We start from the raw sequence: 25100 nt of genomic DNA, 5'->3' as shown, positions 1-25100 counted from the left end.
TGGTAGTTGGCAAACTGCAGTGATCTTCGTGTAAGTAACACACCCCCTTGTAACGTCACACTGACGTATCCAACTCTGTCAGCTGTACCGGTGCAATGAACAGAGCGTTACACCACCGCTCCAACAAACAATAGGCAACAACGATCAACGCACCCAGTGTAGCAAGCAAGCAGATAATGAGTCCTTGACTCAGGAAAATGAAATAAACGCTGAATTTATTGCTTCAAATTCCTTCAAGTGACATATCACAGCACATCACAGCTGTAACATGAAGGCGGCATATGCTTGAGAAAAGAACGGCAGCAAAGGTCAAACGCGTTTCATATATCACAACATAACTTCCTCAATGACCATACAATCACCCATAATACACTGCTTTTTAATGACAAAAGAATACCTCCCATATTTTAATGGTCCAATCACAACACGTAAATCACTAAAGCAGGTTAATATGGGTGAATTTAACATAGCACTCATTACTAAGTTATAAAGTGTATATATATATATATATATATATATATATATATATATATATATATATATATATATATATATATTTCTCCAACATTGGTGTGTCCGGTCCACGGCGTCATCCACAACTTGTGGGAATATCTCTTCCCCAACAGGAAATGGCAAAGAGTACAGCAAAAGCTGTCCATATAGTCCCTCCTAGGCTCAGCCCACCCCAGTCATTCTCTTTGCCGTTGCACAGGCAACATCTCCACGGAGATGGTTAAGAGTATGTGGTGTTCCATGCAGATAAGGTCGTTTTGCGTACAAAACCTGGTTTTCTTCCAAAGGTTGTTTCCAACAAGAATATTAACCAGGAAATAGTTGTACCTTCTTTGTGTCCGAATCCAGTTTCAAAGAAGGAACGTTTGTTACACAATTTAGATGTAGTCCGTGCTTTAAAGTTTTATCTAGAAGCAAAAAAGGATTTCAGACAAACATCTTCTCTGTTTGTCGTCTATTCTGGTAAAAGGAGAGGTCAAAAAGCTACTGCTACCTCTCTTTCCTTTTGGCTGAAAAGCATCATCCGATTGGCTTATGAGACTGCCGGACGGCAGCCTCCTGAAAGAGTCACAGCTCACTCTACTAGGGCTGTGGCTTCCACATGGGCCTTCAAGAACGAGGCTTCTGTTGATCAGATATGCAAGGCAGCGACTTGGTCTTCCCTGCACACTTTTGCCAAATTCTACAAATTTGATACTTTTGCTTCTTCGGAGGCTATTTTTGGGAGAAAGGTTTTGCAAGCCGTGGTGCCTTCCGTTTAGGTAACCTGATTGGCTCCCTCCCTTCATCCGTGTCCTAAAGCTTTGGTATTGGTTCCCACAAGTTATGGATGACGCCGTGGACCGGACACACCAATGTTGGAGAAAACAGAATTTATGCTTACCTGATAAATTACTTTCTCCAACGGTGTGTCCGGTCCACGGCCCGCCCTGGTTTTTTAATCAGGTTTGATAAATTTATTTCTTTAACTACAGTCACCACGGCACCCTATAGTTTCTCCTGTTTTTTCTCCTGTTCGTCGGTCGAATGACTGGGGTGGGCGGAGCCTAGGAGGGACTATATGGACAGCTTTTGCTGTACTCTTTGCCATTTCCTGTTGGAAGAGATATTCCCACAAGTTATGGATGACGCCGTGGACCGGACACACCGTTGGAGAAAGTAATTTATCAGGTAAGCATAAATTCTGTTTTATTTATATATATATATATATATATATATATATATATATATATATATATATATATATATATATATATATATATATATATATATATATATATATATATATAAATAAAACAGAATTTATGCTTACCTGATAAATTACTTTCTCCAACGGTGTGTCCGGTCCACGGCGTCATCCATAACTTGTGGGAATATCTCTTCCAACAGGAAATGGCAAAGAGTACAGCAAAAGCTGTCCATATAGTCCCTCCTAGGCTCCGCCCACCCCAGTCATTCGACCGACGAACAGGAGAAAAAACAGGAGAAACTATAGGGTGCCGTGGTGACTGTAGTTAAAGAAATAAATTTATCAAACCTGATTAAAAAACCAGGGCGGGCCGTGGACCGGACACACCGTTGGAGAAAGTAATTTATCAGGTAAGCATAAATTCTGTTTTCTCCAACATTGGTGTGTCCGGTCCACGGCGTCATCCATAACTTGTGGGAACCAATACCAAAGCTTTAGGACACGGATGAAGGGAGGGAGCCAATCAGGTTACCTAAACGGAAGGCACCACGGCTTGCAAAACCTTTCTCCCAAAAATAGCCTCCGAAGAAGCAAAAGTATCAAATTTGTAGAATTTGGCAAAAGTGTGCAGGGAAGACCAAGTCGCTGCCTTGCATATCTGATCAACAGAAGCCTCGTTCTTGAAGGCCCATGTGGAAGCCACAGCCCTAGTAGAGTGAGCTGTGACTCTTTCAGGAGGCTGCCGTCCGGCAGTCTCATAAGCCAATCGGATGATGCTTTTCAGCCAAAAGGAAAGAGAGGTAGCAGTAGCTTTTTGACCTCTCCTTTTACCAGAATAGACGACAAACAGAGAAGATGTTTGTCTGAAATCCTTTTTTGCTTCTAGATAAAACTTTAAAGCACGGACTACATCTAAATTGTGTAACAAACGTTCCTTCTTTGAAACTGGATTCGGACACAAAGAAGGTACAACTATTTCCTGGTTAATATTCTTGTTGGAAACAACCTTTGGAAGAAAACCAGGTTTTGTACGCAAAACGACCTTATCTGCATGGAACACCACATACTCTTAACCATCTCCGTGGAGATGTTGCCTGTGCAACGGCAAAGAGAATGACTGGGGTGGGCTGAGCCTAGGAGGGACTATATGGACAGCTTTTGCTGTACTCTTTGCCATTTCCTGTTGGGGAAGAGATATTCCCACAAGTTGTGGATGACGCCGTGGACCGGACACACCAATGTTGGAGAAATATATATATATATATATATATATATATATATATATATATATATATATATATATATATATATATATATATATATATATATATATATATATATATATATATATATATATATATATATATATATATATATATATATATATATATATATATATATACATACACTTTATAACTTAGTAATGAGTGCTATGTTAAATTCACCCATATTAACCTGCTTTAGTGATTTACGTGTTGTGATTGGACCATTAAAATATGGGAGGTATTCTTTTGTCATTAAAAAGCAGTGTATTATGGGTGATTGTATGGTCATTGAGGAAGTTATGTTGTGATATATGAAACGCGTTTGACCTTTGCTGCCGTTCTTTTCTCAAGCATATGCCGCCTTCATGTTACAGCTGTGATGTGCTGTGATATGTCACTTGAAGGAATTTGAAGCAATAAATTCAGCGTTTATTTCATTTTCCTGAGTCAAGGACTCATTATCTGCTTGCTTGCTACACTGGGTGCGTTGATCGTTGTTGCCTATTGTTTGTTGGAGCGGTGGTGTAACGCTCTGTTCATTGCACCGGTACAGCTGACAGAGTTGGATACGTCAGTGTGACGTTACAAGGGGGTGTGTTACTTACACGAAGATCACTGCAGTTTGCCAACTACCACACTGAGCGAGTGTCTGAGCGCTTCCCTGAGGTTGTGTTCACTATATTTGATAATAAAAGGAAATTGAAAACTTTTTTAAATTCTGTTTTATTTATATATATATATATATATATATATATATATATATATATATATATATATATATATATATATATATATATATATATATATATATATATATATATATATATATATATCAGAATTATTAACCATACAACATTATCACAATCAAAGAGATTTGTTACAAAACTGTAATTAATACATAGCTAAAGAATATGTGACACATATTATATCATAAACATAAAAGCAATGAGTGCATAGTACAAGAAAAAAGATGAAGTTTAAATTTAAAGTGACAGTGTGTCATATTTATTTTTGATCTACATAAAGTTTAACATCCCATTCTGAGTTTAAGCCTGCTGGCATCCTGATATCCAACTGAAATATCCAGAAGACTTTTCTTTTAATGAGAATTGTTCCTCTGTTCCCACCTCTTGGGTGCCTTGGGATCAGCTGGATACCTTGGAATGACAACAGGGAACTATCAGAATTATGTTCTTTTTTGAAATGTAGGGAGATGGGGGTAGTGGACTCAGGGTCCTCTATTGAATGTAAATGTTCTAAAAAAACGATCTTTTAGGGCCCAATGACATAACAAGAGTTGCAAGTCATATGTTCCTGTATCTGAAAATCCTTCTTATTTACGGTAGATACAAAACTAGAACCAAATGAAGCATAGGAGCTAGATTTACATCTCCTGCTTCCACATTTGAAAATCCCAGGTTTAATTGACAACCAGTTTTTGTTGTGTGTCTGAGGCAACATCGATGGAGATAATACATTTCCTTATGTTTTAGCTTTTCGTGACACAAAGCATATCCCTTCCTTCATAATACATTGTAGGCTTTTATCAGTTTCCAAAATGGGAAGTGCTTTACGCACTATATTACGTACTTTATAATATTATTCACTATATGTAGTGATGAATTTTTGTTTATTAAACCTGTCCTGTCCAATGAATTTCTCAGATGGAAAGAGATTTTTCCTTTCTGTAAGATCCACCTCATTTTTTATCTGTTCAAGTGTTTTTCTACCATAACCCCTTTCAATAAACCTATCCGTTAAATCCTTAGAGTGTTTAAAATAACTTTGTTCACTTGTACAGTTCCTCCTAGCCCTGATGTATTGGCTTTTGGGGATAGAATTAAAGATATGTATGACATGACTTTGCATTTAAAATAGTATTACCTGCTATCTTTTTACGAAATAATTCTACTTCAATACAAGATTTATCAATGTTAGAAAAGAGTCTGTCTAAAAAAGACATTGAACTTTTGCTGTACTCCATTGTAAACTTAAGGTTCATAGAATTATTCTGAAGATAGTTCAAAAACTGTTCAACAAGGTCAACTGGACCTTTCCATATCAACAAAATATTGTTGATGTATCAACCGTAAAAACAAATTTATTCTTTGAAGGGGTTCCCATCTCCATAGACGTGGGACAGCTCCCACCAACCCATATACAGGTTGGCATAGGAGGGGGCAAAATTAGCCCCCATAGCTGTCCCACGTCTCTGGAGATAGAAGTCCCCCTCAAATAAAAAAACATTAAGTAAATATTCAACAAAGACCTTGATGAACTGCTTCAAAACATCATCATACTTAGAAAAGTTTTCAAGAAAAAATTCAATAGCCTTAATGCCTTTGTCATGCGGAATGAAAGTATACAGTGAGACCATGTCTATAGTCACAAAGACATATTCCTCACGCCATACTAGGCTCTCCACTTGTTTAATAACATCGGTGGTATCTCTAATGTAATTCACAAGATTCAAAACAAATGGTTGTAAATACCCATCTCTCATTTCAGAAATAGGCTCATTAAGTGAGCCAATTCCTGCCACAATGGGCCTGCCAGGGGGGTTACTGCTGTCTTTCTAAACTTTGGGTAAATAGTGAAAGATGGCCATAACAGGATGTTCAGTGAACAAAAGTCCAAATTTGCTTTTATAATTATTCCTTCCTTTTAATGCCCATTCCAAAATCTTTTTCAATTCGGATTTATATAAAAATATAGGATTATATTTGAGCTTCTTATACACTGATACATCCAAAAGCTGTCTATATGCCTTTGTTATATAATCTTTACGATTAAGAACGACCACATTTCCTCCTTTATCAGAATTACGTATAACCAACTCTTTATTGGCTTTTAATTCTTTGATAGACAAGTATTGTTTTTTGGACAAATTATCATTCCAATGATCAACAGTAGGTCTTTCAGAATTTAGCTTTCTTAATTCAATTTCTACAGTTTTCTGAAATACCTCTATTGCACTGGATCTTGCCTGTAGAGGGTAACATTTTGACTTCCCCCTCATTCTAGTTATATCCTGAACATCCTTGTCTACATATAGATATAAATCTATTTCTTTATCCAGTGCCATTAAATCTAAGATTGAACATTTGTCTGCAAAATCAAAACCACACCTAATGGGATCTAGTTTCTCTCTATTTCCCACTGTCCATCACTTGTGGCTCCCAAGAAATGTTTCTTAAAGGGACACTCAATCAAAATTAAACTTTGATTATTCAGATAGAGTATGCCATTTTAAACAACTTTCCAATTTACTTCCATTAACTAAATGTGCACAGTCTTTTTATATTTAAACTTTTTGAGTCAACAGCTCCTACTGAGCATGTGCAAGAATAAGTGTGTATGCATTTGTGAATGGCTGATGGCTGTCACATGGTACGTGTATGCATTTGTGATTGGCTGATGGCTGTCACATGGTACAGGGGGAGTGGAAAAAGACATAACTTTTAAAATTGTGAGAAAAAAATCTACTACTCATTTGAAGTTCAGACTAAGTGCTATTGCATTGTCTTATCTCGCATTTGTTGATTATGCAAATCTACTGTGTTGACTGGTCCTTTAAGGACAAGTGATCTAACCAATCTATTAACATCAACAACCGTATCAAACAAATTGAAGTGTGAGGTAGGAGAGAAACCTAGGCCCAAAGACAATACCTCTATCTTTGTCTGAGATAAATCAAAATATAACAGATTAATAACATTATTGGTATCCATGCATATTTCTGGAACTGTGTGGCTCTTCTCCTTTGTGGATATCGCTGAGACTTTGGTAATAGTGTCTCTGTATTCGAACTTGTACCCTCCAGACTTCTGTGTGCCCTCTCGTTTTTTGACTGTGTGGTTACTATGGTGATTGTTCATCATGGGTTTTAAGAACAAATGAAACTGCCCCTTCTGTTGCTGACAAACTTTCACTAGTAACCTCAATGTCTGAAGAGTCATAATCATACTCGGTGTCTGTCTCCGAAAATCTCACTCTTTTTTTATTGTCACTACCGTGACCTTTTATATGTATGTCTGAAACAAGGAGATACAGACACTGTCCATTTATATACTTTATTATGTTCATAGTCTTGTTTGTCTCAATATTTTTTGTTTCTTGAACTGCCAAAGGTTGTCTTTAAACTCTGTGATTACTTTCTGTAGCTTTGTATCATATTTATTAAAATCAGGACTTTCACTTAAAGGGCGTATTAATGACTGCAACTTAATCTTATCATTACACAGCTCTTGACGTAATTGCTTTTTATATGCAATAAGTAGATCAATTAATGCTAACTAGCATTCTGTAAGAATTTTGTTCCATTTGTCAATAAAAGCTTGATCTGTCACCTGGAAGGAAGGAAACCTTTAAATACGTAGCCCACGTGGTATACGCTGGGCGTTTTTATACATCTGGAAGCTTTTAATGTCCATTTCAGTTCTTGAATCTTTCTTTAACAGCGTATCCATTTTAAAGAATAAACTATTCAGATTAGTGTTTGCTTCCTGTTCAATGGTGTCATTATTGAACAATTCTTCACTGTCGCTGATATCTTCAGCAGATTGCTGAATAACATATCCCCCAGCTGCCATGTCTAAAACACAATATGCCTAATGAATTATATCAATTAACAAACTTCTGAGCCAAAAGTACTCATACAAAAAGTGCCTTACGACTAATAGCCCATGCATACACCTTTATCCGAAACCAAATGAATTAGTGTCTCTTAAATAGACACTTAAATGTCCGTGCAGCTTACCCTCTCCAGATGTTGGAATAACACGGTGAATACAACTTCAGGGAAGCACTCAGAAACTCGTGGTAGTCGGCAAACTGCAGTGATCTTTGCGTAAGCAACACACACCCTTGTGACGTCACACTGACGTATCCAACTATGTCAGCTGTACCGGTGCAATGAACAGAGCGTTACACCACCGCTACAACAAACAATAGGCAACAACGATCAACGCACCCAGTGTAGCAAGCAAGCAAGCAGATAATAACGAGTCCTTGACTCAGGAAGATTAAATAAATGCTGAATTTACTGCTTCAAATTCCTTCAAGTGACATATCACAGCACATCACAGCTGTAACATGAAGGCGGCATATGCTTGAGAAAAGACAGGCAGCAAAGGTCCAACGCGTTTCATATATCACAACCTAAATTCCTCAATGACCATACAATAACTCATAATACACTGCTATTTAACGACCAAAAAATACCTCCCATATTTTAACAAAAACAGGTTGTCAATTAAACATGGGTTTTTCAAATGTGGAAGCAGGAGATGTAAATCTAGCTCCTATGCTTCCTTTGGTACTAGTTTTTTGCATCTACCGTAAATAAGAAGGATTTTCAGATACCGGAACATATGACTTGCAACTCTTGTTATGTTATGTTATTTATCTTTTGACATGTAGGGGGTGTTGTAGGCAATATGTTGGACAAACGACACGGGCCCTAAAAGACAATTTTTTTAGAACATTTACGTTCAATAGAGGACCCTGAGTCCACTACCCCCATCTTCCTACATTTCAAAAGAGAACATAATTCTGATAGTTCCCTGTTGTCATTCCAAAGTAGCTGATCCCAAGGAACCCAAGAGGTGGGAACAGAGGAACAATTCTCATTAAAAGAGAAGTCTTTTGGATATTTCAGTTGGATATCAGGATGCCAGCAGGCTTAAACTCAGAATGGGATGTTAAACTTTATGTAGATCAAAAATAAATATGACACACTGTCACTTTGAATTTTAAACTTCATATTTCTTCTGTTAAGTGTGATCAGTCCACGGGTCATCATTACTTCTGGGATATTACTCCTCCCCAACAGGAAGTGCAAGAGGATTCACCCAGCAGAGCTGCATATAGCTCCTCCCCTCTACGTCACATTTCCAGTCATTCTCTTGCACCCAACGACTAGATAGGATGTGTGAGAGGACTATGGTGATTATACTTAGTTTTATATCTTCAATCAAAAGTTTGTTATTTTAAAATAGCTCCGGAGTGTGTTATTATCTCTCTGGCAGAGTTTGAAGAAGAATCTACCAGAGTTTTTGTTATGATTTTAGCCGGAGTAGTTAAGATCATATTGCTGTTTCTCGGCCATCTGAGGAGAGGTAAACTTCAGATCAGGGGACAGCGGGCAGATGAATCTGCATAGAGGTATGTAGCAGTTTTTATTTTCTGACAATGGAATTGATGAGAAAATCCTGCCATACCGATATGTCATGTATGTATACTTTACACTTCAGTATTCTGGGGAATGGTACTTCACTAGAATTACACTGTAAGAAATACATAAAGCTGTTTAATAACTAGAGATTATGTTTAACGTTTTTGCTGGAATGTAAAATCGTTTTCATTTACTGAGGTACTGAGTGAATAAATGTTTGGGCACTATTTTTCCACTTGGCAGTTGCTTAATCTGTTTTCTGACAGTTTCTGTTCTCCCTCACTGCTGTGTGTGAGGGGGAGGGGCCGTTTTTTGTTGCTTTTACTACGCATCAAATATTTCAGTCAGCAACTCATTGTATTCCCTGCATGATCCGGTTCATCTCTACAGAGCTCAGGGGTCTTCAAAACTTATTTTGAGGGAGGTAATTTCTCTCAGCAGAGCTGTGAGAATTATAGTTTGACTGAGATAAAAAACGTTTATTCTGTAATTTGTTTCCTGCTTTCAGAATTTGTTATCTTTGCTAATGGGATTAAACCTTTGCTAAAGTTGTGTTGTTTACAAGGATTGAGGCTATAACTGTTTCAATTTATTAATTTTCAACTGTCATAGATCTTCTGTGCTTCTTAAAGGCACAGTACGTTTTAATATTATTCTAATTGAATTGTATTTCCAAGTTGCAAGTTTATTTGCTAGTGTGTTAAACATGTCTGATTCAGAGGATGATACCTGTGTCATTTGTTGCAATGCCAAAGTGGAGCCCAATAGAAATTTATGTACTAACTGTATTGATGCTACTTTAAATTAAAGTCAATCTGTACAAATTGAACAAATTTCACCAAACAACGAGGGGAGAGTTATGCCGACTAACTCGCCTCACGTGTCAGTACCTACATCTCCCGCTCAGAGGGAGGTGCGTGATATTGTAGCGCCGAGTACATCTGGGCGGCCATTACAAATCACATTACAGGATATGGCTACTGTTATGACTGAGGTTTTGGCTAAATTACCAGAACTAAGAGGTAAGCGTGATCACTCTGGGGTGAGAACAGAGTGCGCTGATAATATTAGGGCCATGTCAGACACTGCGTCACAGGTGGCAGAACATGAGGACGGAGAACTTCATTCTGTGGGTGACAGTTCTGATCCAAACAGACTGGATTCAGATATTTCAAATTTTAAATTTAAACTGGAAAACCTCAGTGTATTACTAGGGGAGGTGTTAGCGGCTCTGAATGATTGTAACACAGTTGCAATACCAGAGAAAATGTGTAGGTTGGATAAATATTTTGCGGTACCGACGAGTACTGAGGTTTTTCCTATACCTAAGAGACTTACTGAAATTGTTACTAAGGAGTGGGATAGACCCGGTGTGCCGTTTTCACCCCCTCCGATATTTAGAAAAATGTTTCCAATAGACGCCACCACAAGGGACTTATGGCAAACGGTCCCTAAGGTGGAGGGAGCAGTTTCTACCTTAGCTAAGCGTACCACTATCCCGGTGGAGGATAGCTGTGCTTTTTCAGATCCAATGGATAAAAAGTTAGAGGGTTACCTTAAGAAAATGTTTGTTCAACAAGGTTTTATATTGCAACCCCTTGCATGCATTGCGCCGATCACGGCTGCAGCGGCATTCTGGATTGAGTCTCTGGAAGAGAACATTGGTTCAGCTACTCTGGACGACATTACGGACAGGCTTAGAGTCCTTAAACTAGCTAATTCATTCATTTCGGAGGCCGTAGTACATCTTACTAAACTTACGGCGAAGAATTCAGGATTCGCCATTCAGGCACGCAGGGCGCTGTGGCTAAAATCCTGGTCAGCTGATGTTACTTCTAAGTCTAAATTGCTTAATATACCTTTCAAAGGGCAGACCTTATTCGGGCCCGGGTTGAAAGAGATTATCGCTGACATTACAGGAGGTAAAGGCCATGCCCTGCCTCAGGACAAAGCCAAAGCCAAGACTAGACAGTCTAATTTTCGTTCCTTTCGTAATTTCAAAGCAGGAGCAGCATCAACTTCCTCTGCACCAAAACAGGAAGGAGCTGTTGCTCGCTACAGACAAGGCTGGAAACCTAACCAGTCCTGGAACAAGGGCAAGCAGACTAGGAAACCTGCTGCTGCCCCTAAAACAGCATGAATTGAGGGCCCCCGATCCGGGATCGGATCTAGTGGGGGGCAGACTTTCTCTCTTCGCCCAGGCTTGGGCAAGAGATGTTCAGGATCCCTGGGCGCTAGAGATAATATCTCAGGGATACCTTCTGGACTTCAAATACTCTCCTCCAAGAGAGAGATTTCATCTGTCAAGATTGTCAACAATCCAGACAAAGAAAGAGGCGTTTCTACGCTGCGTACAAGAGCTCTTGTTAATGGGAGTAATCCATCCAGTTCCACGATCGGAACAGGGACAGGGGTTTTACTCAAATCTGTTTGTGGTTCCCAAAAAAGAGGGAACTTTCAGACCAATCCTGGACTTAAAGATCCTAAACAAATTCCTAAGAGTTCCATCGTTCAAGATGGAGACTATTCGGACAATTTTACCTATGATCCAAGAGGGTCAGTACATGACCACTGTAGATTTAAAAGATGCTTACCTTCACATACCGATTCACAAAGATCATTATCGGTACCTAAGGTTTGCCTTCCTAGACAGGCATTACCAGTTTGTGGCTCTTCCATTCGGATTGGCTACAGCTCCAAGAATCTTCACAAAGGTTCTGGGTGCTCTTCTGGCGGTACTAAGACCGCGGGGAATCTCGGTAGCTCCATACCTAGACGACATTCTGATACAAGCTTCAAGCTTTCAAACTGCCAAGTCTCATACAGAGTTAGTGCTGGCATTTCTAAGGTCACATGGATGGAAGGTGAACGAAAAGAAAAGTTCACTCGTTCCACTCACAAGAGTTCCCTTCCTGGGGACTCTTATAGATTCTGTAGAAATGAAGATTTACCTGACAGAGGACAGGCTAACAAGACTTCAAAGTGCTTGCCGCACCCTTCATTCCATTCAACACCCGTCAGTGGCTCAATGCATGGAGGTAATCGGCTTAATGGTAGCGGCAATGGACATAGTACCCTTTGCACGCTTACACCTCAGACCACTGCAACTGTGCATGCTAAGTCAGTGGAATGGGGATTACTCAGACTTATCCCCTTCTCTGAATCTGGATCAAGAGACCAGAAATTCTCTTCTATGGTGGCTTTCTCGGCCACATCTGTCCAGGGGGATGCCATTCAGCAGACCAGACTGGACAATTGTAACAACAGACGCCAGCCTTCTAGGTTGGGGTGCCGTCTGGAATTCTCTGAAGGCTCAGGGACAATGGAGTCAGGAGGAGAGTCTCCTGCCAATAAACATTCTGGAATTGAGAGCAGTTCTCAATGCCCTCCTGGCTTGGCCCCAGTTGACAACTCGGGGGTTCATCAGGTTTCAGTCGGACAACATCACGACTGTAGCTTACATCAACCATCAGGGAGGGACAAGAAGCTCCCTAGCTATGATGGAAGTATCAAAGATAATTCGCTGGGCAGAGTCTCACTCTTGCCACCTGTCAGCAATCCACATCCCGGGAGTGGAGAACTGGGAGGCGGATTTCTTAAGTCGTCAGACTTTTCATCCGGGGGAGTGGGAACTTCATCCGGAGGTCTTTGCCCAAATACTTCGACGTTGGGGCAAACCAGAGATAGATCTCATGGCGTCTCGACAGAACGCCAAGCTTCCTCGTTACGGGTCCAGATCCAGGGATCCAGGAGCAGTCCTGATAGATGCTCTGACAGCACCTTGGGACTTCAGGATGGCTTACGTGTTTCCACCCTTCCCGTTGCTTCCTCGATTGATTGCCAGAATCAAACAAGAGAGAGCATCAGTGATTCTAATAGCACCTGCGTGGCCACGCAGGACTTGGTATGCAGACCTGGTGGACATGTCATCCTGTCCACCTTGGTCTCTACCTCTGAAACAGGACCTTCTGATACAGGGTCCCTTCAAACATCAAAATCTAACTTCTCTGAAGCTGACTGCTTGGAAATTGAACGCTTGATTTTATCAAGACGTGGGTTTTCTGAGTCAGTTATTGATACCTTTAATACAGGCTAGGAAACCTGTTACCAGAAAGATTTACCATAAGATATGGCGTAAATACCTATATTGGTGTGAATCCAAAGGTTACTCTTGGAGTAAGGTTAGGATTCCTAGGATATTGTCTTTTCTACAAGAAGGTTTAGAAAAGGGTTTATCTGCTAGTTCATTAAAGGGACAGATCTCAGCTCTGTCCATTCTGTTACACAAACGTCTGTCAGAAGTTCCTGACGTCCAGGCTTTTTGTCAGGCTTTGGCCAGGATTAAGCCTGTGTTTAAAACTGTTGCTCCACCATGGAGTTTAAACCTTGTTCTTAATGTTTTACAGGGCGTTCCGTTTGAACCCCTTCATTCCATTGATATAAAGTTGTTATCTTGGAAAGTTCTATTTTTAATGGCTATTTCCTCGGCTCGAAGAGTCTCTGAATTATCAGCCTTACATTGTGATTCTCCTTATTTGATTTTTCATTCGGATAAGGTAGTCCTGCGTACTAAACCTGGGTTCTTACCTAAGGTAGTTACTAACAGGAATATCAATCAAGAGATTGTTGTTCCTTCTTTATGCCCAAATCCTTCTTCAAAGAAGGAACGTCTACTGCACAACCTGGATGTAGTCCGTGCTCTAAAATTTTACTTACAGGCAACTAAGGAATTTCGACAAACGTCTTCTCTGTTTGTCATTTACTCTGGGCAGAGGAGAGGTCAAAAAGCTTCCGCTACCTCTCTTTCTTTTTGGCTTCGTAGCATAATTCGTTTAGCTTATGAGACTGCTGGACAGCAGCCTCCTGAAAGAATTACAGCTCATTCTACTAGAGCTGTGGCTTCCACTTGGGCCTTCAAGAATGAGGCCTCTGTTGAATAGATTTGCAAGGCTGCAACTTGGTCTTCGCTTCATACTTTTTCCAAATTTTACAAATTTGACACTTTTGCTTCATCGGAGGCTATTTTTGGGAGAAAGGTTCTTCAGGCAGTGGTTCCTTCTGTATAAAGAGCCTGCCTATCCCTCCCGTCATCCGTGTACTTTTGCTTTGGTATTGGTATCCCAGAAGTAATGATGACCCGTGGACTGATCACACTTAACAGAAGAAAACATAATTTATGCTTACCTGATAAATTCCTTTCTTCTGTAGTGTGATCAGTCCACGGCCCGCCCTGTTTTTAAGGCAGGTAAATATTTTTTAATTTATACTCCAGTCACCACTTCACCCTTGGCTTTTCCTTTCTCGTTGGTCCTTGGTCGAATGACTGGGAGTGACGTAGAGGGGAGGAGCTATATGCAGCTCTGCTGGGTGAATCCTCTTGCACTTCCTGTTGGGGAGGTGTAATATCCCAGAAGTAATGATGACCCGTGGACTGATCACACTACAGAAGAAAGGAATTTATCAGGTAAGCATAAATTATGTTTTTTTCTTGTACTATGCACTCATTGCTTTTATGTTTATAATATAATATGTGTCACATATATTATTTAGCTATGTATTAATTACAGTTTTGTAACAAATCTCTTTGATTGTGATAATGCTGTATGGTTAATAATTCTGACACATATATATATATATATATATATATATATATATATATATATATATATATATTTTATAACTTAGTAGTGAGTGCTATGTTAAATATCCCACTAATCACCCATATTAACCTGCTTTAGTGATTTACGTGTTGTGATTGGACCATTAAAATATGGGAGGTATTTTTTGGTTGTTAAACAGCAGTGTATTATGGGTGATTGTATGGTCATTGAGGAAGTTATGTTGTGATATATGAAACGCGTTTGACCTTTGCTGCCTGTCTTTTCTTAAGCATATGCTACTTTCATGTTACAGCTGTGATGTGCTGTGATATGTCACTTGAAGGAATTTGAAGCAATAAATTCAGCATTTATTTCATCTTCCTGAGTCAAAGACTCCTTATTATCTGCTTGCTTGCTACACTGGGTGCGTTGAAATGCCTTCTCTGCGTCCTGGACCACCTTGATCATGAAAAGTGGGAAAACCCCCACAGGATATGGGATCTTATAGGCCAATTGCACTCCTTAACTCAGATTACAAAATTGTAACCTCAATATTGGCCAATAGACTCCAAACTCCATAAAAACCAGGCGATTAACTTGGATCAAGTGGGATTCTTAAAAGGCAAACATTCTTAAGAAAAAAATTAGAGAATTATTCCTTGATATAGACTCCTAAAGATCGGAAAGAACTCTCCCCCCTGCAGGATCCCGCTGTTATCTCACTTGACAAAGAGAAGGCATTTGACTCGGTCCAACACGATCATATGCTTTATTCAATGCATCAATTTGGCTTTAAGGGATCTATCGTGCAATTTGTTAAAAATATCTATAATAGACCGAGTACGTCGTCATTGATTAATGGTTAACAAACACATGGCTTGATCAGGGCACTCGCCAAGGCTGCCCCCTTTCGCCACTTTTATTTATTATTGCCATAGAACCACTTGCTATTTCTATACGTCAACATATAGACAGCATTAATATAAATAAAAAAGAAATCAAAGTTGCATTATATGCGGATGTTCTTCTAGTTTATATCTCTAACCCTGTCAAAAATATTCCACTTCTTTTACAAATTATTGATATCTTTAGTTCTTTTTCAGGCTACAGGATTAATACAACTAAATCTGACATTTTTTGGTTAAGTAAAGATCTCAATTTATCTGTTCCTAACCCCTTCCAAATTGCTACAATCTCCATTAAGTATCTTGGGATTTTTATTTCGTTAGATCCAAATAATTGGTATAATCTTAATATTACTCCATTATTGTCTAAAATTAAAGAAGATCTGAAACGTTGGCATAATCTTCCACTTACACAAAATGTTCCTATCCTTTTTAAAAAGAAATATCTTCTCAGCTTGCAGTCAGCTATATTACAATTTATATGAAAAAACCCAGGATAGCTATAAAAAAAAACTTTTTTTTTACCCAAAAACGACGGTGGTTTTTCACTACCAGACCTCCATTTATATAATCTTATTGCATTGGAAAGAATTGTAATAGGATGGCTGGCAAACTCTGACTACTTTTCATCATTAGATTTGGAAACAAATATAATATATCCATATTCTTTAATCTCCTTTCTTCATTGTCGCCCCAAGTTTATCCAAAAGAATTTAAAAAACTTAACCTCTATCCATAACCCTCTACTGGCCTGGCAAAAGATCTGTTGTCTCTTAAGCCTTAAATACAATATCTCTAAACATCAAACTATAAAAGATAATCCAGAGTTTATTTCAGGTATACAATCCCAAATTTTTGACAAATGTGCGTCTATTGGACTTAACACATTAATACAATGCATTTGTACAGACACTAAGGGGCCTATCTATCAAGCTCCGGATGGAGCTTGATGCCCCGTGTTTCTGGCGAGTCTTCAGACTCGCCAGAAACACCAGTTATGAAGCAGCGGTCTAAAGACCGCTGCTCCATAACCCTGTCCGCCTGCTCTGAGCAGGCGGACAGACATCGCCGCAATTCAACCCGATTGAGTACGATCGGGTTGATTGACACCCCCCTGCTGGCGGTATTGTTCTCTGCATTCAGCGAAGTCTGTCGGACCTGATCCGCACTGTCTGATCAGGTCTGACAGACCTTTGTTAAATAGGGGCCTAAGACTGTTAAAACTTTTTTAGATCTGAAAAAGGATTTCACCCTTGAAAACAGAGTTTTTGCTTACCTACAAATAAGGCATTATATTATTTTTTTTCATATTTTTATTGAGATTCACTTTGAGGCATACAAAGCTGAAATGTCAGTGCAGAGTATACAGAGAAGTCATTGCAAGGCAATCAATTAATAAACGTACTTAAACAAGAAAAACATAACAGTTGCAAGACATTTGTAGAATCAAAATATGTGGATTATGCCTATCGAACTATACACCTTCTAAATGGACTATGAGGCCTCTCTTGGACCTCTCTTTGTTATTGGAAATATATTGGTCTCAATCAGTGAATCTTATTTTTCTTATTTTAATGGAAGGGATTATCAATTACCACTATGGTAAAGCGTACATATTGGGGATATAGAACATTTGTGGGATATATTAATTAAGTAAGCCATGTGGAGGGGAAACGGAGCCAACAGTAGTACAGGAGGCTTGTTGCTTGCTATAATGGTTCGAAAGAGAAAGGAAAAAAAAAATTACAATGGGAGGCATATAAACTTAAATTTACATAATTACCCCCCTATATGTAAGCTATGGTGGCAGTAGTTCAAAACAAGAAATCGTATCAATAAATAAACTATAACACAAATCCAGAAATGTCCTCAAGAAACATCTAAACATGTCTACCTCTCAAATATATATAAACATTGGGAGGTGCAAGGACTCAGAATAACAAACTTTTTTACAATCTGGTTATTGCTTATCAATGACAAAATTGGTGGTCACTAGGTTAATATTGTGATATGCTGTCCCGTCCGTAGACAGCACACCACTAAAATAGAATGAGTTAGTGACTCCTTAAAAGTCCCTACCTGCTATGCGAGGTAGTCAAACACCTAGTGTAAGACCACTTACTGTATGCGTAACATATATAGATGTTTAAGAGATTAGCTTGAAGTACTTCCTTTCACTATTAAAATATAAGAATATAAAAATAAAGTGCTATACGGTATAGTATACTACTGAGTCTAGCCAGAGAATAAAAGTAATAGTGGTAAAGTTCCACTTATTAGTATATTAGGGTATAGTTCACAAGGGTTTATGATGAAGCTTTCCAGAGTTGAAAATTAAATGGAGTTAAAACTTTCTACATACTGCCTATTGTAGGTTAACATATTGATAATTAAATATAATTAATCTTGTCCATCTATGGGTATGAAGTTGTTTATGAGGGCATAGGTAACAGTAAGTGTTTTGAATATATGTTAACATACTTAACCACAAATAGTAGATGTTCTAAATGAGCTAGAAGGCCATAAAGGTAACTGGTTACAAGCTACTCCCCATGGTTCATTTTAACATATGTCTACAAACCATCACAGGTTTGGTGTGGGTACAATAGACAACAAAGAGTATTATCAATGGTTACCTGTCAGCTCATAAAAACACAATGATTTGTATTAAAGCATCCGAAATTTGGATTTAAATGGAGTTAAAACTTTATACATACTGCCTATTGTAGTTTAAAATTTTTCTAATTAATTATAGATAATCTTGCTTATATATGGGTATCAAGTCATAAATATGTTTCTCCAACATTGGTGTGTCCGGTCCACGGCGTCATCCATTACTTGTGGGAAATATTCTCCCCCACAGGGAAAGGCAAGGAGAGCACACCGCAAGAGCTGTCCATATAGCTCCCCCTCTGGCTCCGCCCCCCAGTCATTCTCCTTGCCGCTCTGAACAAGTAGCATCTCCACGGGGATGGTGAGGAGTTTGTGGTGTTAGTTGTAGTTTTTTATTCTTCTATCAAGAGTTTGTTATTTTAAAATAGTGCTGGCTTGTACTATTTAATCTACAACAGAAAAGTGATGAAGATTTCTGTTTAAGAGGGCTATGATTTTAGCACAAGTAACTAAAATCCATTACTGTTACCACGCAGGACTGTTGAAACCAGAGAACTTCAGTTGGGGGTAACAGTTTGCAGACTCATCTGCTTCAGGTATGACTAGTCTCCTTCTAACAACACAGGCTAATGCTAGATGACAGTCATTTTTCCCCTCAGGGAAAACGGTAAGCCATTTTTCTTTCACCTTAGTAAAAAAGATAACAGGCTTCCCCTTTTTGATTTTTATGCTGGTAGACACTGTTATGGGCCAAATCGATTGGTTTTTATTACAATATGATGGCAATTGAAATGTTTTATAAGCTCATTTACACTTGGGGACGTTTTTTATTGATCTGGCTTGCTTTAGACACCTAAATCTTATCAGGAAGGCCCCTTCACTCTAGTGTACTGAGGGAGGAGGCCTCATTTTAGCACTTCAGCTACGCAGTAGATTTTAAGGCAGTGCATGCAGTCTTATGTGAGAGGGTCCTGTGGCTCAGAAAGTGACTCCAGAAGGCTTATTTCTGTGGATGGTTGACCCCTAAGGAAGGTAAAAAGCTACAGCATGCTGTAGCTGGGATTGTGGTGTATAAAAACGGTTAAATCCAACTTTTAGCTCCGGTTTGCTTGTTTTAAGAGCTAGAGTCTCCATATTTGCTATGCAATACTTTCTAAGCATTAAGACACTGGGGTCCAAATTTCAGAAAAATCGGATATTGCCTTCATAGTTTTTTGAACATTCAGAAATAAAGTGTGTCATTTTATTATTTAAAGAGACAGTAAAGTTTTTGTTTAAAATCGTTTTTATTGCATTGTTTGCCTGCCTAAATCTGTTTAACATGTCTGTGCCATCAGATAACCTATGTTCTGTGTGTGTAGAGACAAATGTGGTTCCCCCTTCGAGTGTTTGTGATAATTGTGCCATAGCGTCCAAACAAAATTAGGACAGCTCTGTTACATTTCATAATGTTGCCCAAGATGATTTATCTAATGAATGTAGTGGGGATAGTTCTATATCCTCTCCTTCTGTGTCTACACCAGCTTTGCCCGCGCAGGCGACACCTAGCGCGCCAGTGCTTATTTCTATGCAACAATTAACAGCAGTAGTGGATAATTCTATAGCAAATCTTTTATCCAAACTGCCAGCATTTCAGAGAAAGCGTGATTGTTCAGTTTTAAATACAGATTAAAGGGATGAACAATCAGACGCTGAAAAATGCTTTATCTATTTTACCCTCACATCAATCAGAATTGGCTGTGAGGGAAGGGCTGTCTGAGGGTGAAATTTCAGACTCAGGAAAAATTTCTCAACAGGCAGAACCTGATATAGTAGCATTTAAGTTTAAGCTAGAACATCTCCGCGCTTTGCTAAAGGAGGTATTAGCTACTCTGGATGACTGTGATTCTATGGTAGTACCAGAGAAGTTGTGCAAATTGGACAAATGTTTAGAGGTCCCAGTGCACGACGACGCCTTTCCAATACCCAAAAGGGTAGCGAACATAGTGGAAAAGGAGTGGGAGAAGCCAGGTGTACCCTTTGCCCCACCTCCTATATTTAAGAAAATGTTTCCCATAGTAGACCCTAGAAGGGACGCATGGCAGACGGTCCCGAAGGTTGAGGGAGCTGTTTCAACACTAGCGAAGCGCACCACTATTCCTATAGAGGACAGCTGCGCTTTCAAAGATCCTATGGATAAAAAATTGGAAGGATTGCTTAAAAAGATTTTTGTTCAGCAAGGGTTCATCCTTCAACCAGCTACGTGTGTTATTACTGTCACTTCAGCGGCGTCCTTTTGGTTCAAGGAACTAGAAAGGTCGCTCCAGAAAGAGACTTCCTATGAAGAAGTCATGGACAGAATTCACGCATTAAAATTAGCTAATTCCTTTATATTGGATGCCGCCTTTCAAATAACAAAATTGGCGGCGAAAAACTCAGGTTTTGCTATAGTAGCGCGGAGGGCGCTTTGGCTAAAATCCTGGTCGGCAGATGTGTCGTCCAAGACTAAGTTACTTAATATTCCTTTCAAGGGTAAGACCCTTTTTGGGCCGGAATTGAAGGAAATTATTTCAGACATCACTGGGGGTAAGGGCCATGCCATCCCACAGGATAGGCCTTTTAAGGCTAAGAACAAGTCTAATTTTCGTTCCTTTTGCAATTTCAGGAACGGACCGGCTAATAACTCCACTGCCGCTAGACAAGAAGGTAACGCGGCCCAGCCCAAACCCGCTTGGAAGCCCATGCAAGGCTGGAACAAGGGTAAACAGACCAAGAAACCTGCTGCTGCTACCAAGACAGCATGAAGGGGTAGCCCCCGATCCGGGACCGGATCTGGTAGGGGGCAGACTATCTCTCTTCGCTCAGGCTTGGGCAAGAGATGTTCCGGATCCCTGGGCACTAGAGATAGTCTCCAAGGGATACCTGTTAGAATTCAAGGGACTTCCTCCAAGGGGAAGGTTCCACCTGTCTCGCTTATCTTCAGACCAGATAAAGAAACAGGCATTCTTACATTGTGTAAGAGACCTATCAAAGATGGGAGTGATAAACCCAGTCCCCTCCGGGGAACAAGGTCTAGGTTTTTACTCAAACCTGTTTGTGGTTCCCAAAAAAGAGGGAACTTTCAGGCCAATTCTGGATTTAAAGATATTAAACAATTCCTTAGAGTTCCATCCTTCAAAATGGAAACCATTCGGACAATCTTGCCGACAATCCAGCAGGGTCAATATTTGACTTCCGTGGATCTAAAGGATGCGTATCTGCAAATCCCAATCCACAAAACTCATCATCAGTTCCTAAGGTTCGCCTTTCTGGACAAACATTACCAGTTCGTGGCTCTTCCATTCGGTTTAGCCACCGCTCCCAGAATTTTCACAAAGGTGCTAGGGTCCCTTCTAGCGGTCCTAAGGCCGAGGGGCATCGCTGTAGCACCTTATCTAGACAACATCCTAATCCAAGCGTCGTCTCTTTCCAAAGCGAGGGCTCATACAGACATTGTGTTGGCTTTTCTCAGATCTCACGGGTGGAAGGTGAACATAGAAAAGAGTTCACTGTCACCATCCACAAGGGTTCCTTTTCTGGGAACAATAATAGATTCTGTGGAAATGAAGATCTTCCTGACAGAAGTCAGAAAGATAAAGCTTTTAAACGCTTGTCGAGTTCTTCATTCTATTCCTCAACCCTCCATAGCTCAGTTCATGGAAGTAATAGGACTAATGGTCGCAGCAATGGACGTGGTTCCTTTTGCTCGAATTCATCTAAGACCATTACAGCTGTGCATGCTCAATCAGTGGAATGGGGACTATACAGACTTGTCTCCCCAAATTCAAGTAGACCAGGTAACCAGGGACTCACTTCTCTGGTGGTTGACCCAGGATCACCTGTCTCAGGGAATGAGTTTCCGCAGACCGGAGTGGGTCATCGTCACGACCGACGCCAGCCTCTTGGGGTGGGGCGCGGTCTGGGACTCCCTGAAAGCTCAGGGCCTATGGTCTCGGGAAGAGTCGCTTCTCCCGATAAACATTTTGGAACTAAGAGCAATATTCAATGCGCTCCTGGCTTGGCCTCAGCTAGCGGAAGCCAGGTTCATAAGATTTCAGTCGGACAACATAACGACTGTTGCGTACATCAATCATCAGGGGGGAACAAAGAGTTCCCTAGCGATGAAGGAAGTAACCAAGATCATCCAATGGGCAGAGAATCACTCCTGCCATCTATCCGCTATTCACATCCCAGGAGTAGACAACTGGGAGGCGGACTATTTGAGTCGTCAGACTTTCCATCCGGGGGAGTGGGAACTCCACCCGGAGGTCTTTGCTCAGTTAACCCAATTATGGGGCATTCCAGACATGGATCTAATGGCGTCCCGTCAGAACTTCAAGATTCCTTGCTACGGGTCCAGATCCAGGGATCCCAAGGCGACTCTAGTGGATGCATTAGTGGCGCCTTGGTCGTTCAACCTAGCGTATGTGTTTCCACCGTTTCCTCTCCTTCCCAGGCTCATAGCCAGGATCAAACAGGAGAAGGCCTCTGTGATTCTGATAGCTCCTGCGTGGCCACGCAGGACTTGGTATGCAGACCTGGTGAATATGTAATTGGCTCCACCATGGAAGCTACCTTTGAGACAGGACCTTCTAGTACAAGGTCCATTCGAACATCCAAATCTAGTTTCTCTGCAGCTGACTGCTTGGAAATTGAACGCTTGATTTTATCAAAGCGTGGGTTCTCGAATTCTGTGATAGATACTCTGGTCCAAGCCAGAAAACCTGTGACTAGAAAGATTTACCATAAAATATGGAAAAAATATATCTGCTGGTGTGAATCCAAGGGATTCTCCTGGAGTAAGATTAAAATTCCAAAGATTCTCTCCTTTCTCCAAGAAGGTTTGGATAAAGGGTTGTCAGCTAGTTCTCTAAAAGGACAGATTTCCGCTTTATCTGTCTTGTTACACAAACGATTGGCAGCTGTGCCAGATGTACAATCTTTTGTTCAGGCTTTGGTTAGAATCAAGCCTGTTTACAGACCCATGACTCCTCCTTGGAGTCTACATTTAGTTCTAACAGTTCTTCAAGGGGTTCCGTTTGAACCTTTACATTCCATAGATATTAAGTTATTATCTTGGAAAGTTCTGTTTTTGGTTGCTATTTCTTCTGCTAGAAGAGTTTCTGAATTATCTGCTTTGCAATGTAATCCACCCTATCTGGTTTTCCATTCAGATAAGGTTGTTTTGCGTACTAAGCCTGGTTTTCTTCCAAAAGTTGTTTCCAACAAGAATATTAACCAGGAAATAGTTGTTCCTTCTCTGTGTCCGAATCCAGTTTCAAAGAAGGAACGTTTATTACACAATTTAGATGTTGTTCGTGCTTTAAAGTTCTACTTAGAAGCAACAAAAGATTTTAGACAAACCTCATCTTTGTTTGTCGTTTACTCTGGTAAGAGGAGAGGTCAAAAAGCTACTGCTACCTCTCTCTCTTTCTGGCTGAAAAGCATTATTCGATTGGCTTATGAGACTGCCGGACGGCAACCTCCTGACCGAATCACAGCTCACTCTACTAGGGCTGTGGCTTCCACATGGGCCTACAAGAACGACGCTTCTGTTGATCAGATATGTAAGGCAGCGACTTGGTCCTCTCTGCACACTTTTGCCAAATTCTACAAATTTGATACTTATGCTTCTTCGGAGGCTATTTTTGGGAGAGAAGTTTTGCAAGCCGTGGTGCCTTCCATTTAGGTAACCTGATTTGCTCCCTCTCCTCATCCGTGTCCTAAAGCTTTGGTATTGGTTCCCACAAGTAATGGATGACGCCGTGGACCGGACACACCAATGTTGGAGAAAACAGAATTTATGCTTACCTGATAAATTACTTTCTCCAACGGTGTGTCCGGTCCACGGCCCGCCCTGGTTTCCTAATCAGGTTGAATTTTTTTTTTCTTTATACACTACAGTCACCACGGCACCCTATAGTTTTTCCTTTTTCTCCTAGCCGTCGGTCGAATGACTGGGGGGCGGAGCCAGAGGGGGAGCTATATGGACAGCTCTTGCTGTGTGCTCTCCTTGCCTTTCCCTGTGGGGGAGAATATTTCCCACAAGTAATGGATGACGCCGTGGACCGAACACACCGTTGGAGAAAGTAATTTATCAGGTAAGCATAAATTCTGTTTTTTATTTATTTGTTTTTACTTGTTTGACTTGTTGAAGACACCCTGTGAGGTGCATTGAAAATCCAAATGTCAGTTGTTCGATCTCTTTACTGTTGGTTTATAAATAAAAGGTTTATATTAAAAAAAAAAAAAACATTTTGGAGTAGACTGTCCCTTTTAAATGTGGCTGGTCACAATACTGACATAAATCTTGTTTATTATTGACGCTTAAAAGCTGGTATAAAAAAAAACCTTACACCAGTCTCTGGGAAACATAAAACTCATTGTGCCTGGTCAAAAGTAAACCTCTGCAGTTAATTAACCTGACTGCAACCTTCCTATATCACAGTAACTATAATGGAAACCAAATCCCACAGCAGTTAACTTCAGCCATGATCTAATCCTGCCATGGTTAAACCTAATGGTAATGGCTGACTCTAATCCTGCCATGGTAATGCCTAATGGAAATGGCTGGCTCTAATCCCGCCATGGTTAAGCCTAATGGTAATGGCGGGCTCTGATCCTGCCCTGGTTAAACCTAATGGTATTGACTGGCTCAAGCCCTGCCATTGGTAAGCCTAATGGTATTGGCTGGCTCTAATCCCACCATGGTTAAACCTAATGGTAATGGCTGGCTCTAATCCTGCCATGGATAAACCTAATGGAAATGGCTGGCTCAAATCCTGCCATGGTTAAACCTAATGGTAATGGCTGACTCTAATC

At 40.1% G+C, this 25100-nt stretch overlaps 1 protein-coding gene across 4 annotated transcripts in view; it reads left to right on the top strand.

The window, feature by feature from the left end:
- Nucleotides 1–25100, top strand: part of SQOR (sulfide quinone oxidoreductase) — a 193578-nt gene that overhangs the window by 104576 nt on the left and 63902 nt on the right. The window lies entirely within an intron of this gene.

Source organism: Bombina bombina, chromosome 6 (assembly GCF_027579735.1).
Source record: "Bombina bombina isolate aBomBom1 chromosome 6, aBomBom1.pri, whole genome shotgun sequence".
Taxonomy (NCBI): Eukaryota; Metazoa; Chordata; class Amphibia; order Anura; family Bombinatoridae; genus Bombina; species Bombina bombina.
This window is presented reverse-complemented; position numbering and strand designations above follow the sequence as displayed.